At 42.3% G+C, this 16,496-nt stretch overlaps 1 long non-coding RNA gene across 2 annotated transcripts; it reads right to left on the bottom strand.

Moving 5' to 3' along the window:
* Positions 1-8,479: 8,479 nt before the first annotated feature.
* LOC109754251 (uncharacterized) lies at positions 8,480-11,381 on the bottom strand. Of its 2 annotated transcripts, none has more exons than XR_002230641.4 (4): positions 10,648-11,381; positions 9,515-9,714; positions 9,335-9,435; positions 8,480-8,896 (listed from the first exon to the last, which is right to left on the bottom strand). It is a non-coding gene; the product is annotated as an uncharacterized lncRNA (long non-coding RNA). The 2 variants fall into 2 exon arrangements; XR_012182644.1 differs by having other exon boundaries at positions 10,735-11,381.
* Positions 11,382-16,496: the final 5,115 nt, after the last annotated feature.

Here is a 16,496-nt window from a genome sequence, read left to right as displayed (position 1 = left end):
CTTAGGGTGCAGAGTTGCGGAGGAGTCCGCGGCGAGTGAGTGGGTACGAAGTGGGCGAGGGTTTTCTTTTCCTTTTGCATGTGTGAGTGAACACACACGGTTCGCAGAGGCGACGGAGATGAATCGTGTGCGATAGTAAATCATCGAGATTGAATGGGAATCCAAATTTCCTTTGTCCTTCATCCATGAGTTTTTTTCTACGATGAACATAAACCCTGCTAATCACCGTGTTAAAATTTGACACTTTTCCGGGTTCATTTACAATATTTAGGGGATTATGTGCATTTTGTAGGCATTAATGCACGTAATTCAAATTCAAACAATTGGTGCATGAAAGGGTGCACAAGAACGGTCTGGAAAAACCATACTCGTGGTATTTAGTAATTTCTCAAGCTTTTTACAAAGAATGGTCAGAGATTTCAATGGAATGCGTGGCAATAGTCAACCACAAACGCGTCATTTACTGGGTTATCAACTATAGAACAATGAAATATGTTCTTGAAAAACATGACGGCTGGCATGGTGCCATGGTATGGCCTCACCGTGCCCTGGTTAAAAGATGAGAAGGTTTGCTTTATTTCGTCATGCACGCCCTTCATAAATCGAACCATCACCGAGGAAGTTCAATGCTTTCGAGAGGGAAATCACCAAGATTGAAGGGGAATCCAAATTCCGTCCTAGTTTGCCATTCAGTTTTTTTCCAACGATCAACATACCGCCTCAAATGAAACGTGTTCAAATTTGACATTTTTTCGAACTCATTTACCATATTTAGGGGATTGTGTGCATTTTCTAGGCATTAATTATGCACATAATTCAAATTCGAACAATCGATGCATGAAAAGGTGCACAAGAACGGTTTGGAAAACCATGTTCGTGCTATACAAAAACGAAACACATGGTTGGAAAACATGACGCCTGGTGTGGTGCCATGGTATGGCCTCACCATGCCCTGGTAAAAATTGGAGAATGTTTTCCTTATGTCGTGATATGCGCCTTTCATAAAACGAACCATCATCCGAGGAAGTTTCATGGTTTCGAGGGGGAAATCACCAAGATTGAAGGGGGTCCAAATTTCTTTTGTCCTTTGTCCACGAGTTTTTTTCTATGATGAGCATACAACCTGCAAATCACCGTGTTCAAATTTGGCACTTTTCCGGGTTCATTTGCCATATTTAGGGGATTATGTGCATTTCCTAGGCATTAATGCGCATAATTCAAGTTCAAACAATTGATCCATGAAAGGGTCCACAAGAACGGCCTAGAAAACCATGCTCATGCCATTTAGTAAATTCTCATGCCTTTTACAAGGAATGGACAGATATTTCGATGAAATGTGTGGCAATAGTCAACCACAAATGTCTGTTTGTTGGGTTTTCAACTATAGAAAAAATGAAATAAATGCTTAAAATATGGCACCTGGCATGGTGCCATGGTATGACCTCACCATGCCCTGGTAAAAATTTGAGAAAGTTTGGCTTATGTCGTCATGCACGCCCTTCATAAATCGAACCATCACCGAGGAAATTCCATGCTTTCGAGAGGGAAAATCCCCAAGATTGAAGGGGAATCCTAATTTCCGTCCTAGTTTGTCATTCAGTTTTTTTCCAACGATCAACATACCGCCTCAAATGCAACGTGTTCAAATTTGATATTTTCCCGGGCTCATTTACCATATTTAGGGGATTATGTGCATTTTCTAGGCATTAATGGACATAATTCAAATTCGAACAATCGGTGCATGAAAAGGTGCACAAGAACGGTCTGGAAAACCATGCTCGTGTTATTTAGCACATTCTCATGCCTTTTACAAGGAATGGGCAGATGTTTCAAGGAAATGTGTGGCAATAGTCAACCATAAACGATTCGTTTTCTTAGTTAACAACTATACAAAAATGAAACACGTCGTTGGAAAACATGACGCCTGGCGTGGTGCCATGGTATGGCCTCACCATGCCCTGGTAAAAATTGGAGAATGTTTTCCTTATGTCGTGATGCGCGCCTTTCATAAATCGAACCATCACCGAGGAAGTTTCATGGTTTCGAGGGGGAAATCACCAAGATTGAAGGGGGGGTCCAAATTTCCTTTGTCCTTTGTCCACGAGTTTTTTTCTATGAAGAGCATACAACCTGCAAATCACCATGTTCAAATTTGGCACTTTTCCGGGTTCATTTGCCATATTTAGGGGATTATGTACATTTCCTACGCATTAATGCGCATAATTAAAGTTCAAACAATCGATGCATGAAATGGTCCACAAGAATGGCCTAGAAAACCATGCTCGTGCCATTTAGTAAATTCGCATGCCTTTTACAAGGAATGGATAGATATTTCGATGAAATGTGTGGCAATAGTCAACCACAAATGAATGCTTGTTGGGTTTTCAACTATAGAAAAAATTAAATAAATGCTTAGAAAACATGACGCCTGGCATGGTGCCATGGTATGACCTCACCATGCCTTGGTAAAAATTGAGAAGGTTTGGCTTATGTTGTCATGCATGCCCTTCATAAATCGAACCATCACCGAGGAAGTTCCATGCCTTCGAAAGGGAAATCCTCAAGATTGAAGGGGAATCCAAATTTCCTTCGTTCTTTGCCCTGGAGTTTTTTTCTACGATGAACATACACCATGCAAATCACCGTGTTCAATTTTGGCATTTTATCAGGCTCATTTACCATATTTAGGGGATTATGTGCATTTTCTAGGCATTTAGCGCATATAAATCCAATCCGGCTAAAGGTGCATGGGTGTGATGTGAGGGACGTGGATTGACGTTCAATCGCGGCGCATCCAATGATGCACGCACGCGATCCGTGTGGTTGGGGTTCCGGCCAATCATAACGCAACACAATAGGCTCAGCTCACACTGTTTCCGGAAGCGACGGAGATGAACCGTGTGCGATAATGAACGAGCAAAATTGTAAGGGAAGCCAAATTTCTGTTGTCGTTTGTGGTTGAGCTCTTGAATAACTCCGCACTGTATGGTTGCCCGGCCCCTCCGTCCCAGAGCTCACTCCAGGCATCGTCCATGGCACCGTGGCACACAGTAACTGGTAAGGAAGCGATGGCATCCCGCCGCGCCGTGTTCCTCGCCGCCCGTGACCGCACACATGGTAAGGAAGCGATGGCATCTCGCCGTGCCAAGTTCATCGCCGCCGGCGGCTAGACAGTTACATGGGCGGACTTTGAGGCTGCCATGGCCGAATGGGTGGTGGATCTAGAGGCGGCCAAAGCCACACAGAAGGAGCAGAAAAGGCAGAAAGCAGTCAAGAAAAGAGAGTCCTGCCGCCGCAAGAAAAAAGAGGCCGCACGCCGTGGTGAGGAGAGCTTGGCGGAGATCGAAGCACGATGGGTTGCCGCCTACAAGGCCGGGAAGGAGAACGGCGTCGTCTGGCCACCATGCCCTGATGGCAGCATGTGAGAAGTAGTTTAAGTTTGTGGTATTCGAGCAAATTACCAGTAGTACTTTAAGTTTGTAGTATTAACGTACAATGTCGGTAAGAGCATCCTTTGAGGGCTTTGAGCGTTGATTAGCATGTGTGCCCATGTGCATTTTTTGCGTTTATCATTATAAGATCACAAAACACACGGTTTCTATGCCGTACCCGTCTGCGTTTTTTGCATTAATGACCCATAAGTCAGTTACCTGTGCGATATTTCCTAATAAACCAGGCGTACCATTGACCAAAAAAATCAAGTACACGTGTACATTTTTTTGGAGACGGGATCTGCCAACTTTCTTTTTTCTCGCACACGAGTATTTTACGCGCTTCGTCTGTGTTGTGTGTTTCCCCCGCCCAAGTTTCAAATTTCGCATCGAAATTTTCATTAGGCACGCGATTTCAGAATTTATTCCTCCAACCACATCCCCTTTCCCTCAGTATCCCCCCTCCCTCGCGCCTCCCCCTACCGGCATCTCAAACCGCCGCCGCCGCAACCACAGCTTCAACCACATCTACGTTCTGCTTGGATCCAGTCAGGTAACCCACCGATCTCTATCACGTCCCCGGCCTGATTGCTTAAATGGCGCCTGCAAAACATCCTCATGCCTCCAAATCCCCCCCCTCCCGCTAGGAGCTGATGGCGGTCCATGGCGCGATGGCCGCTGTGCGTGTTGACCCGGAGGAACACCTCGCCTCCGCCGCCGCCGCCGAAATGGTGCAGGCTCTGGCCCAGATGAAGTCCCCCAGCGACTACCCCCAGGACTTAACAGGTAAGATCTGACCAGCTAAATCTTACCAATACCACTTGCAATGGCTATGATTTGTACGGTTGATGCATTAAGCATGTTCGTGCCTTGTTTATTTCAGTACTACACACTGTGTGATGTTCAAATATTACCGTGTCCAGCTCAATTTCACCAATACCAGCAACAAACTTACAATACATGACTCAGGATATCACTAGAGATGCTGCCCATTTGCTAATTTTTAGTGGATGCTAACCCTGTTGCACTTAACATGCATGTCCATGTACTTACGCAGGATCATAACGGCCAATACTTTTGTTGGCCGTCGAGGTGAGCTGCATCCCATGTCTTACAGTATTTCACATAGTTTGTGCAATTGTAGTTTAACTTCTACCCATTTACTGGTTGCCTGTAGGTACACATGTCAGTGGCACTGATCCACGCTTCGACCCGGAGGAACAGCTCGCCTCCGCCATCGCTGACTTTGGGCGAGCTCTGGCCAAGATGAAGTGCCCCAGCAACTACCTCTCAGGACTTACCAAGTATGTACTCACCAGTTCAATCTTACCAATACCAGTTGCAATTAATGGCTATGTTCTATACGGTTGATGTATTAAGCATGTTCTAGTAAACATGCCTAACACGTTTTTGCTACTTTCCCTACCTTTTTATAGACATCTGGGCCATTCTCTACTCTGGCAGCACCTGCCTTGTGATGTTTAACTATGCCAATTGCATTTTTCTCAGTACCGGTTTCAATGTCTATTAAGCATGTTGCAATTAACAGTTGAATCCATTTCAATGGCTACAAACTTACAAAACATGACTTAGGATGTTGTTAAGCCTGCTGCAATTAACAATTGTATCCATTTTTTAATCTGTCCATTTGCTACCATGCTACTCTCCGCAATGAAGATATACTAGAGATGCTGCCCCATTTGCTTTTTTTGGTGGATGCTAACCCTGTTGTACTTAACATGCTTGTCCATGTACTTACGCAGGGTCATAACGGCCAATGCTGTTGTTTGCCGTCAAGGTTAGTTGCATCCCATGTCTTACAGTATTTCACATCATTTGTGCAACTGCAGTTTAACTTCTACCATTTACTGGTTGCCTGTAGGTACACATGTCAGTGGCACTGATCCATGCTTCGACCCGGAGGAACAGCTCGCCTCCGCCGCCGCTGACTTTGGGCGGGCTCTGGCCAAGATGAAGTGCCCTAGCAACTACCTCTCAGGACTTACCAAGTACGTACCCACCAGTTCAATCTTACCAATACCAGTTGCAACTGATGGCTATGTTTTGTACTGTCGATGTATTAAGCATGTTGTAGTAAACATGCCTAACACGTTTGAGCTATTTTCCCTACCTTTTTATAGAGAACTGGTCCATTATCTGCTCTGGCAGCACCTGCCCCGTGATGTTTAACTCTGCCAATTGCATTTTTATCAATACCGGTTTCAATGGCCATTAAGCCTGTTGCAATTAACAGTTGTATCCATTTTTAAAGAGTTGTATTTCAATAGCTACAAACTTACAAAACTTGAATTAGGATGTTGTTAAGCCTGTTGCAATTAACAGTTGTATCCATTTTTTAATCCGTCCCTTTGCTACCGTGCTACTCTTTCGAAATGAAGATATCACTACAGACGCTGCCGTTTTATTACCATTTGCTATTTTTGGTGGATGTTAACCCTGTTGTAGTTAACATTGGCTTTCCATGTACTTACACAGGGCTACAATGGGCGATGCTGTTGTTTGCCGTCGAGGTTAGCTACATCCCATGTCTTATACACCATCTATTCCTAAATATAAGTATTTTTAGAGATTCCAATATAGATTACATAAGGAGCAAAATGAGTGAATCTAGATTCTAATCTAAACTATATCTATAATTCTATATACATCTATATGTAGTTCATATTGAAATCTCAAAAAAATTACTTGTACTTAGGAACATAGGTAGTTGTATTTTACATCATTTGTGCAATCTCAGTTTAGCTTCTAACATTTACTGGTTGCTTGTAGGTACATATATGAGGGGTACTGATCCACGCTTCGATCCCTTTTGCGTATGGGGCAATGAGATATTCATGAACAAGCGTCAAGTAAGGAAACTAAGAAAGATTGTTAGGCGAAAGAAACAGGTGATTGGAATTAAACTCTTTATTTACAGTTTGTCAAAGACAACGGTGAACTTTAGGATGGTAAGTAATGTGTTGCCTTTTCCCCCTGCCCACAACAAGTTACTCTATTAGACCTCAGTATCTGATATTTTTCTCTTTTCAGTGGTTTCCGAAGCTATTTACTGATGATTACCTTGCAAACTACATGACCGGAGTGGAGGCAACTAAGGTTAAAGTATATAATTCATGCTACCATGATAATGCTCTAGAAGTCTTCCTGAAGGCGGTGAAGGATGGGCGGGCGATCGTCACAAGGAGTTGGACAAAAGTGGTTCGTGCCTATGGCATGCAGGAAGGCACATTATGGGCATTCCGCTTCTTCAACAGCGTCGGCAGTCAAAATGATTTACACTTGTCTCTTCACCTTTACCGCCTTTAAATACTATGGTTCATCATAGTTAATTGCTGCCTAATCCTGTAATTACTGAACATATTGTACTGGCAATGTTATTTATGGATTCGTTGTTGAACCATTGTGCTGAGAATTTGAATTGCATGTTTCGTATTTCAAAATTTCTAATTAGAATAATAAATTATAGGCAAAAATAAAAATTGAACAGACGGTCATGGACCTTTGCAAACGGTTCTAGCAGTAAAAGCGCTTGCGATGGATAACCCAATGCCAGACAGTTTTCTACATCAAATCGTGTGTGATGTAGTTAATGAAAGCAAACAGTTAACCTAGGCAGAGTGTGTGTGATAGTTACACCTTTCACACACGAGCGTATACATAAAACCGTGTGGGATGTACATCCGAACGAAAACGTTTTCCCTGGATTGACTGTATGGGATGTACATAAGAACGGAAACGTATTCCTTGGATTGACTGTGTGTGATATACATATGAACGAAAATGTTTTTCTGGGATTCACCGTGTGGGGTGTACATACCTACGGAAATGATTTTCTCGGATTACCGTGTGGGATGTACATACCTACGGAAATGATTTTCTTGGATTATCGTGTGGGATGTACATACCTACAGAAATGATTAGGTTTCGATGCCTCGCCCGATCGCACACGGCCCCAGCCTGGGTCCCAGGAGGGCCTATCCCCGACGATTTCTGGGTCGTGTGGGAAGGACAGCCTATCGCACACACTCACTTGGCGACGGTTCCAAATGCCGTCGTGGAAAGAGGTAAAAACCGTTTTTTAGGACCAACGCGCACCAGTGTTTGCTTCATTTCAGGTGAACTGCAGAAAAAAGGCGCATGAATTGAATCATGGAAGTCCAGGCAGGCCTCATCCGAGTGGAGTTGCAGGTTGAGTTCAAGGAGTGCCACAATTATAGTAATCAGGCTCTTCTTATTTGTGTTGTGCAAATAGTAATACTCAACTACAGATGTTGTGACGGTCAAGAGCATTCGCCAAGTTCTTCGGTTGTATGACACGGCTAGCCAAGATGGATTTAATCCCGATATTCACTTTATCAAAAGGCTCTAATGGGTTGGTTCTGAATCTTGCAAGCTGGGAATCAATGAGATGTGTAGGCATATTTGTTGTACTTATTATTTGAATCTTATTTGTTGGTTATGAATCTTGCAAGCTGGGAATCAATGAGATATGTAGGCATCTTTGTTGTACTTATTATTTGGATCTTATTTTTGGTTCTGAATCTTGCAAGCTGGGAAACACACTACAAGAAATACGGTCAATTATGACTCCCCATTTTGGTCGTTGATTCGTCATATTTATCGTTTATTGACCTTTATTGACCAAATTCAGAAGGTCAACAGTTGGCCGTCAAGAACGAACAAACTTGACCTTTTTGGAATTTTGGTCATAGCTAGACTACCGACCAAAATTTCACAAAGGTCACTACCCATTTGCCTAAGCCACGTAGGATCTGACGTGGCTGAGCTGACGTGGCATTGTTAGCGACCAAATGGAATCATCATAAATTTCATAGCCTAGTCCACCAATCTAGCCTACATGGGCCTGGCCCAATCATCGTAAATTTCATAGCCCAATCCACCAATCTAGCCGACATGGGCCCAGCCCAATACCTATTTTCTTAATTGAATTGGTTTGATTTATTTGGGCTGATGCATTATTTTGTCAAAAGCATGCACATTTAAGGATAGGCCCATTAGAAAACAAATACAACATAATACAATATTTCATATATTTTATTTTAGTAACACATCACATGAAATACAATACATCATCAATCGACTCGTCTACACAGCAAGGTTCAAGGCCCAACAAGTGCACAAGCGCACATCAACATAGATGCACATCAACATAGATTGGACAAGAAGCACCAATTTTAGCTGATCACACATAACATCAATGAGAAGCACGAATATCGTGTACCATCACTAGTACACATACTTTGTCCCATCACCCAAGCACCAATGTTGTGTCAATCTACTGGATTTGCCACATGGTGATGTTACTGCATTAGGGCTATCCCAGCATCTCCCTGCCCAAATGGCAGGATGATCTGCTGATCGATGTACTGCTCCAGCATCACCTCCCGCTACCACTAGTGGAAGAAGATCAGCTCATCAGTCATCTGCACGCGAACAAACCAAGAAGATTAACCTATTTAGCCTACTGTAATTTGTTTCTAAACATGGGCATCAAATCAACACCAACATTGAATTAAGATGCACAAAAGAATGGAGCATAGCCATATGTACAGCCTAAGAACTTCAGGTTTGAGCCATTCTCGATACTACAATAAATACATAACAGCCAAAATTTCGATCCATGGACACCAGATGATAGAAAAGGTACTAAGGCACTACTTGCTACTGAAAACCAAAGCAAGGTATGAAGCACAGGCCAGGCCAACAATAAACTGGTACCAAATCCAGAAATAACCATCTGATGCAATATAGCACTAGTTTCACTTTAGCATATGTGCCTAATTATGCAGGTATGTAGGATGACTTCAAGAAAAAACGGAACTGCAGGGGAATGGAGGATGGAGAGGGATAGGGGGTGCTACCTGCAGTAAGACATTGGCGGCTCCAAAGATGGCGTCGAAGTGTTCCACAGGCTGGGCGCAGAGGGGAGGGTCGCTGGTGGAAGAAGTGGCATTCGTGCACCCTACACAAGAGACAAGATGAGTAAGACCGGGGAATCTGAGCAACATCAGTAGGGGAAGGGGAAGGACGGAGGTGAATACCTCTCTAGGAGCTGCAGCCTGTGCTTGTCAGAAGAGTAGGGGTGGTCGGAGATGCCGCGGGAGGCCGAGGCAACTAGCAGCTCACCGATGACGGCCGTCGCCAGTGAGAGGTTCAACCTTCCGAGGTTAAAAGATCATACCAGATCGAGCACCTTGAAGATGGCCTTGTCTTACAGCGCCTTGGCCTCCTCCACAAGCACCTAGCAGGAGCAGAGCAGAGCAAGGAACTAGTTGTCAAACCTAGATGAGCAGAAAATGCACACTACTCAACGAAAGAACTAATGTGCAGATAATACTCAAACAAATCAAAGAGGCAAGAAACCAGATATCTTCATTGCATGTACCATTTAATTAATAGGAAACCAGAGAATAGGTTGTCAAGTGCTAGCTAGGAGTTCAGGTATGCATAAACAAAATATTTGCATTGTATTCATAAACAAGTATTTATATTATAAGCAAATATAGGAGTGCCACTTTAAGTGAATGCCAGACATCACATTACACACACTCAAAATTAAAAGTCGGGAATCCAATGTACATCAGTACACAAATAGAGTGTTCTCAGATCATAAGCATGGGTTGTTGAAGGAAATTTACTAATTAAGGGCATAGTTGTATCTAGTATCCAGGAATTTCTAGATATGGCAGACTGTACATGCTCTGGGTAGAGTACATGCCCTGGATCCGAGTTCATGGTTATGTTCATTTGAATGCTGAAGTAGCTAAAAACACATAGCATTGGGTCATGCTAAATAGACATACAGAAAAACTTGAACGCATGCTCACTAAGTCACATGAGAACAGGTAGGTAAATTCACAAAGAAATGGAGTGACAACAGCATTTCATTAACATATCTTGGGTGACCAAAGGAATGAAGCTTCAAGATTTCAGATTTATATATTAGATTAGATGGAGTATGCACACATAATGTGGTGGGGAAGAGCTTTGAGCTTTATATTTGCTATTACTTTTGTAGAGAATTTAAGAAATCAAAGGAGATTGATCTTTGGTTCCATCTCATTTGAAAAAATATCCATCAAAATTGCATCAAAATATCACCTAACTAATCCAGCAAAACTGCATGCAAATAACATTGCAGATTACTGTAATGTACAGATGCAAACTGACGAACATGTGAATGTACAACAGATGGGTGGAGGGAGGCGGGGAGGGGAACAGAGAACAAATCGGCCTGGTCGTCGCTGGAGGAGCTGAGCACCTTGCTTCTAGGTCAAGTTCCTGCGTCCTTCTCCTCGCCGAGCACCTTGCCGCCGGAGGAGCTGAACCTGGTGCAGAGAACACGGCCGGTTAGAGAGAGAGAGAGAGACGTGTCTGTCGGTGGAGGGACGGTGGCGCGGTGGAGATGGCCCGGTGACGGCCGGTGGGAGGGCCTGCTCGGGAGATCTCATGCTCGGCAGGGGTGGGGTCCGTGGACGACGACAAGGACACCGCGGAGATCCCCTGGCCGCTGCAGATGACGAGGACGCCGTGGAGATCCCCTGGCCGCCGCGAATGGCGACGAGGAGGACGCGAACTCGGACGGCCCGGGTTCTGTGGCGAAGAGGGAGCCCCGCTCGTCTGCCGGGACCAGCGCGGAGGTGGCCCTGGCCGGGGCGATGGCGGGGGTCGGGACAGACGAGGCCCGTGTCGGGCCCCGCTGGACTATCCCGCCGTCATCGTCGGAGTAGAATGAGGAGGCGGCCTTGGATGAGGCGAGGAGGGCTGCGAGCGGGGAGAAGGCCGCTGTGCCCTGAGTGCGGGTGCAGGGCGGACGTGGTGGCAGTGAGCATGCGCGAGCGGGAGAGGATGGAGTGGCGACGATGGAGTGGGAGGGGATAGGGTTTGGGTGGTTGGGCTTCCCGGGGTGGGGGTTATTTTTCTTTCTTTCTCTTTTTTTCTTTAGATAAATGGGATGGACGGATGGATGCCATGTCATCAATCCATGACACAAACATTTCAACCAATGAGAACAAAGCTTATTTAATTGTGTTTTTCTATTTGTTTCTCTTGTATTTTTTGCACAACGGTGCATTTTGGAATGGCATAATTTGTTCAAATTATATCATACTTTGCACCGGGGTGCATCTTGGAATGGCAAACAATGTTGCCTAAGGAAGTTTTCATTTTCTTTTGACAAAAAAATCATTTTCCATTTTTTGAGTGCCCAAAATGAGTTCTTTTGTGAAGGACCTACCATATATTTGTTGAAAAATAGACCAAATCATTTTCCTAAAATATTAGGCCACATTTTATGCACAATTGACCAAATGGTTGGGTGTCAGAAGTTTTGATCCACCTCTCGTGAAAAAGACAAATTTCTGCCGATTCAGTTAGAAGTGGGTCAAATTTGAACTGCAGTTGCCTTATAGTTTGTTCTTTATTTTTTCCAAAAATCATTTCTAGGTACATAAGTATCTATTTAATCACAGAAACACCAAAAAATTTCCAATATTCAACCACTAGCTAGGAACGGTCATGCCCGCCGTTTTGACCGCATTTTGGAACGGGCATGAAAAAATAAAAAAAATAAAAAAATGGACAACCTTCGCATTGTGTCATTATATGTGACCAAGTTACCAGGAAAAACAATAAACTTATAATACGGCAATTCTTTTAAAAATGTGTTCTAAGAAATGTGCTATCATGTATGAAGATTCATGGCCTTCAAGCCAGATGGTCAATCTTATGGCCACATTCACGGCATAGTTTGTTCAAATGATATCATAATACGCACAAGGGTGCATCTTGGAATGGCAAACAATGTTGCATAAGGAAGTTTTCATTTTCTTTGGACGAAAAATACATTTTCCATTTTTTGAGTGCCCAAAATAAGTTTTTTGTGTGAAGGACCTACCATATATTTGTTGCAAAATTGGACCAAATCAATTTTATAAAATATTAGGCCATGTTTAATGCACAATTAACCAAATAGTTGGGTGTAAAAAGTTTTGATCCACCTCTCGTGAAAAAGACAAATTTTCGCCGATTCAGTAGAAAGCGGGTCAAATTTGAAATGCAGCTGGCTCATAGTTTGCTCTTTATTTTTTCCAAAAATCATTTCTAGGTACATAAGTATCTATTTAATCAGAGAAACACCAAAAGTTTTCCAAGATTCAACCACTAGCTAGGAACAGTCAAGCCTGCCGTTTTGACCGCATTTTGAAACACGCATAAAAAATTCAAAAAAAATGAAAAAATTTGGAAAACCTTTGCATTGTGTCATTATATGTGGCCAAGTTGCCAGGAAAAATTATAAACTTGTAATACGGCAAATTATTTTAAAATAGTGTTCTCAGAAATGAGCTATCATGCGTGAAGATTCAGGGCTTTCAAGCCAAATGATCAATCTCATGGCCACATTCATGGCATAGTTTGTTCAAATGATCTCATATTATGCACAATGGTGCATCTTGGAATTCCAAACAATGTTGCCTAAGGGAGTTTTCATTTTCTTTGCACGGAAATACATTTTCCATTTTTTGAGTGCCCGGAATGAGGTTTTTTTTGTGAAGGACCTACCATATATTTGTTGCAAAGATGGACCAAATCAATTTTATCAAATACTAGGCCATATTTAATGCATAATTGACCAAATGGTTGGGTGTAAAAAGCCTTGATCCACCTCTGGTGAAAAAAACAAGTTCCCGTCAATTCAATAGGAAGTGGGTCAAATTTGAACTGTAGCTGCCTGATACGTCTCCAACATATCTATATTTTTTATTGTTCCATGCTATTATTTTATCCATCTTGGATGTTTTATGTGCTTTACTATGCACTTTTATATTATTTTTGGGACTAACCTATTGACCCCGAGCCCAGTGCCAGTTCCTGTTTTTTTCCTTGTTTCAGTGTTTCAAAGAAAAGGAATATCAAACGGAGTCGAAACGGAATGAAACCTTCTGGAGAAGTTATTTTTGGAAGGAAAGAAACCCGGGAGACTTGGAGTGCACGTCAGGAAAGCAACGAGGGAGGCACGAGGCAGGGGGCGCGCCCACCCCCCCTGGGAGCGCCCTCTACCCTCGTGGGCCCCTCGTGGCTCCCCTGACGTATTTCTTCCTCCTATATATACCAATATACCCAAAAACCTTCGGGGAACAGAATAGATCTGGAGTTCCGCCGCCGCAAGCCTCTGTAGCCACCAAAACCCAATCGGGACCCAGTTCTGGCACCCTGCCGGAGGGGGGAACCTTCACCGGTGGCCATCTTCATCATCCCGGCGCTCTCCATGACAAGGAGGGAGTAGTTCATCCTCGGGGCTGAGGGTATGTACTAGTAGCTATGCGTTTGATCTCTCTCTCTCTCGTGTTCTTGATTTGGCACGATCTTGATGTATCGCGAGCTTTGCTATTATAGTCGGATCTTATGTTGCTTCTCCCCCTCTACTCTCTTGTAATGGATTGAGTTTTCCCTTTGAAGTAATCTTATCGGATTGAGTCTTTAATGATTTGAGAACACTTGATGTATGTCTTGCCGTGCGTATCTGTGGTGACAATGGGATATCACGTGATTCACTTGATGTATGTTTTGGTGATCAACTTGCGGGTTCCTCCCATGAACCTATGCATAGGGGTTGGCACACGTTTTCGTCTCTACTTTCCGGTAGAAACTTTCGGGCACTCTTTGAAGTACTTTGTGTTGGTTTGAATAGATGAATCTGAGATTGTGTGATGCATATCGTATAATCATACCCACGGATACTTGAGGTGACATTGGAGTATCTAGGTGACATTAGGGTTTTGGTTGATGTGTGTCTTAAGGTGTTATTTTACTACGAACTCTAAGGCTGTTTGTGACACTTATAGGAATAGCCCAATGGATTGATCGGAAAGAATAACTTTGAGGTGGTTTCGTACCCTACCATAATCTCTTTGTTTGTTCTCCGCTATTAGTGACTTTGGAGTGACTCTTTGTTGCATGTTGAGGGATAGTTATATGATCCAATTATGTTATTATTGTTGAGAGAACTTGCACTAGTGAAAGTATGAACCTAGGCCTCGTTTCCTAGCATCGCAATACCATTTACGCTCACTTTTACCATTAGTTACCTTGCTGTTTTTATATTTTCAGATTATAAAAACCTATATCTACCATCCATATAGCACTTGTATCACCATCTCTTCGCCGAACTAGTGCACCTATACAATTTACCATTGTATTGGGTGTGTTGGGGACACAAGAGACTCTTTGTTATTTGGTTGCAGGGTTGTTTGAGAGAGACCATCTTCATCCTACGCCTCCCACGGATTGATAAACCTTATATTAGGTCATCCACTTGAGGGAAATTTGCTACTGTCCTACAAACCTCTGCACTTGGAGGCCCAACAACGTCTACAAGAAGAAGGTTGTGTAGTAGACATCAAGCAGTTTCTGGCCGTTGCCGGGGAGGTGAGTTCTTGAAGGTATATCTTTAGATCTTGCAATCGAATCTTTTTGTTTCTTGTTTTAGCACTAGTTTAGTTTATAAAAGAAAACTACCAAAAAATGGAATTGAGTTCGTCTCATACGCTTCATCTTTTTAATATCTTTCGTGAGAATGATGGAAAGGAAAATTGTGCCAAAGTGTTAGAAGAAGAATGAATTAAAATGTTTGGCACTGAATCTTTGAATGATGAGCATGATTGCAATGTTATTAGTATGAACTCCTTGAATATCCATAGTACTAATGGTGATTGCACTAGTCATGATGAAAATATCTCTTATAAGCATGTCAATTTTTGTGGAGTGCATTGGGTTTGCAAGTACACACCAAATAGGGAAGATAGATATTGCAAGAGGCATAAGCATTTAGAAACTAAATGGTTGCAAGAAAGGCTAGATGCTTGTGCTGGAAATTTAAATTTTCTTAGCCGTACTTGTGAACTTTGCAATGTACATGATCATTTCAGTACCCAATGCAAATTGTTTCATGATCATATCGTGTCCAAAAATTGTGATGACTTGATTTCCCTTGCACATCATAATGAACTTAGTTTGCTCTTGGGTTATGAAGAAATGAAACGTATAACTAAGGTTATTCCAGAATTTGCCCTTGATAGAGTTCTTCATTTTGATCTAGAGGAAATTTATATGTATTGTGCGGTGAATTGCATTGAAAATCCTTATATTGCCAATTACATAAAGAAAAAAAACAAATAGAAGATGAAGAGAATACTAATGAAAGGGAAGAGACTTCCCAATATTCTCCTACTATTTCTTATGATGAATCAGGTAACGAGGAGGGGCCTTCTATTCAACCAATCTCATTAATAAGGAGCTCCAAAAATAGGATTGAACCCACACATGATGAGGTGAAGAAGAAGAAAAGAAAAAGGAAGAGAGGTAAAAAGATATCTCTCCCAAATAAAGTTGCTCCTATTATTGTTATGCCTCATGAAAATGAATCAAAAATAATTGTGGAAGATGATGCACTTGATGATGATCTCGTTATGCCTATTGCTTGTTGTGATGATTATGATTGGGAAGATAATGATACTTCTTATGATCTTGAAAATCTTTTTGGCACTTGCTTGGAAGGATATGATAATTGCTATACTATTGGTGTTATCCATACTATTAATGACGAGAGTGATTATGCTTATGATATGAAAAGGCCCAAGCTTGGGGATGCTATGTTTGATGAAGACGATGTTTTTGAGAATATATTTGCTGCAATTAATGTTTGTCCCAAGCTTGGGGAGGCTACGTTTAATGAAGATGATATTTTTAGTCTCCCAAGTTTTGATATGCAAATTAATAATGATGATAGCATGCCTCCTACTTATGATAATTATATTGATGAAAGTGGGTTTGGAAGAGTGTCAACTTTAGGAAGTAATGATCCCACTATTTTGGAGGATGTTGAATCTTATAATATTTATGAAAGTGGATTTGGAGAGGTCACGACTTTATTTAGTAATGATTCCACTATCTTGGAAGAGGTTTCAATCGATTATGATGAGAACAAAGTTGCTACTTATGATGATTATTGTGATGAAAATTATG

Source organism: Aegilops tauschii, chromosome 4, assembly GCF_002575655.3.
Source record: "Aegilops tauschii subsp. strangulata cultivar AL8/78 chromosome 4, Aet v6.0, whole genome shotgun sequence".
Taxonomy (NCBI): domain Eukaryota; kingdom Viridiplantae; phylum Streptophyta; class Magnoliopsida; order Poales; family Poaceae; genus Aegilops; species Aegilops tauschii.
Note: the sequence above shows the minus strand (reverse complement) of the source record. Positions and strands in the feature narration are given on the sequence as shown.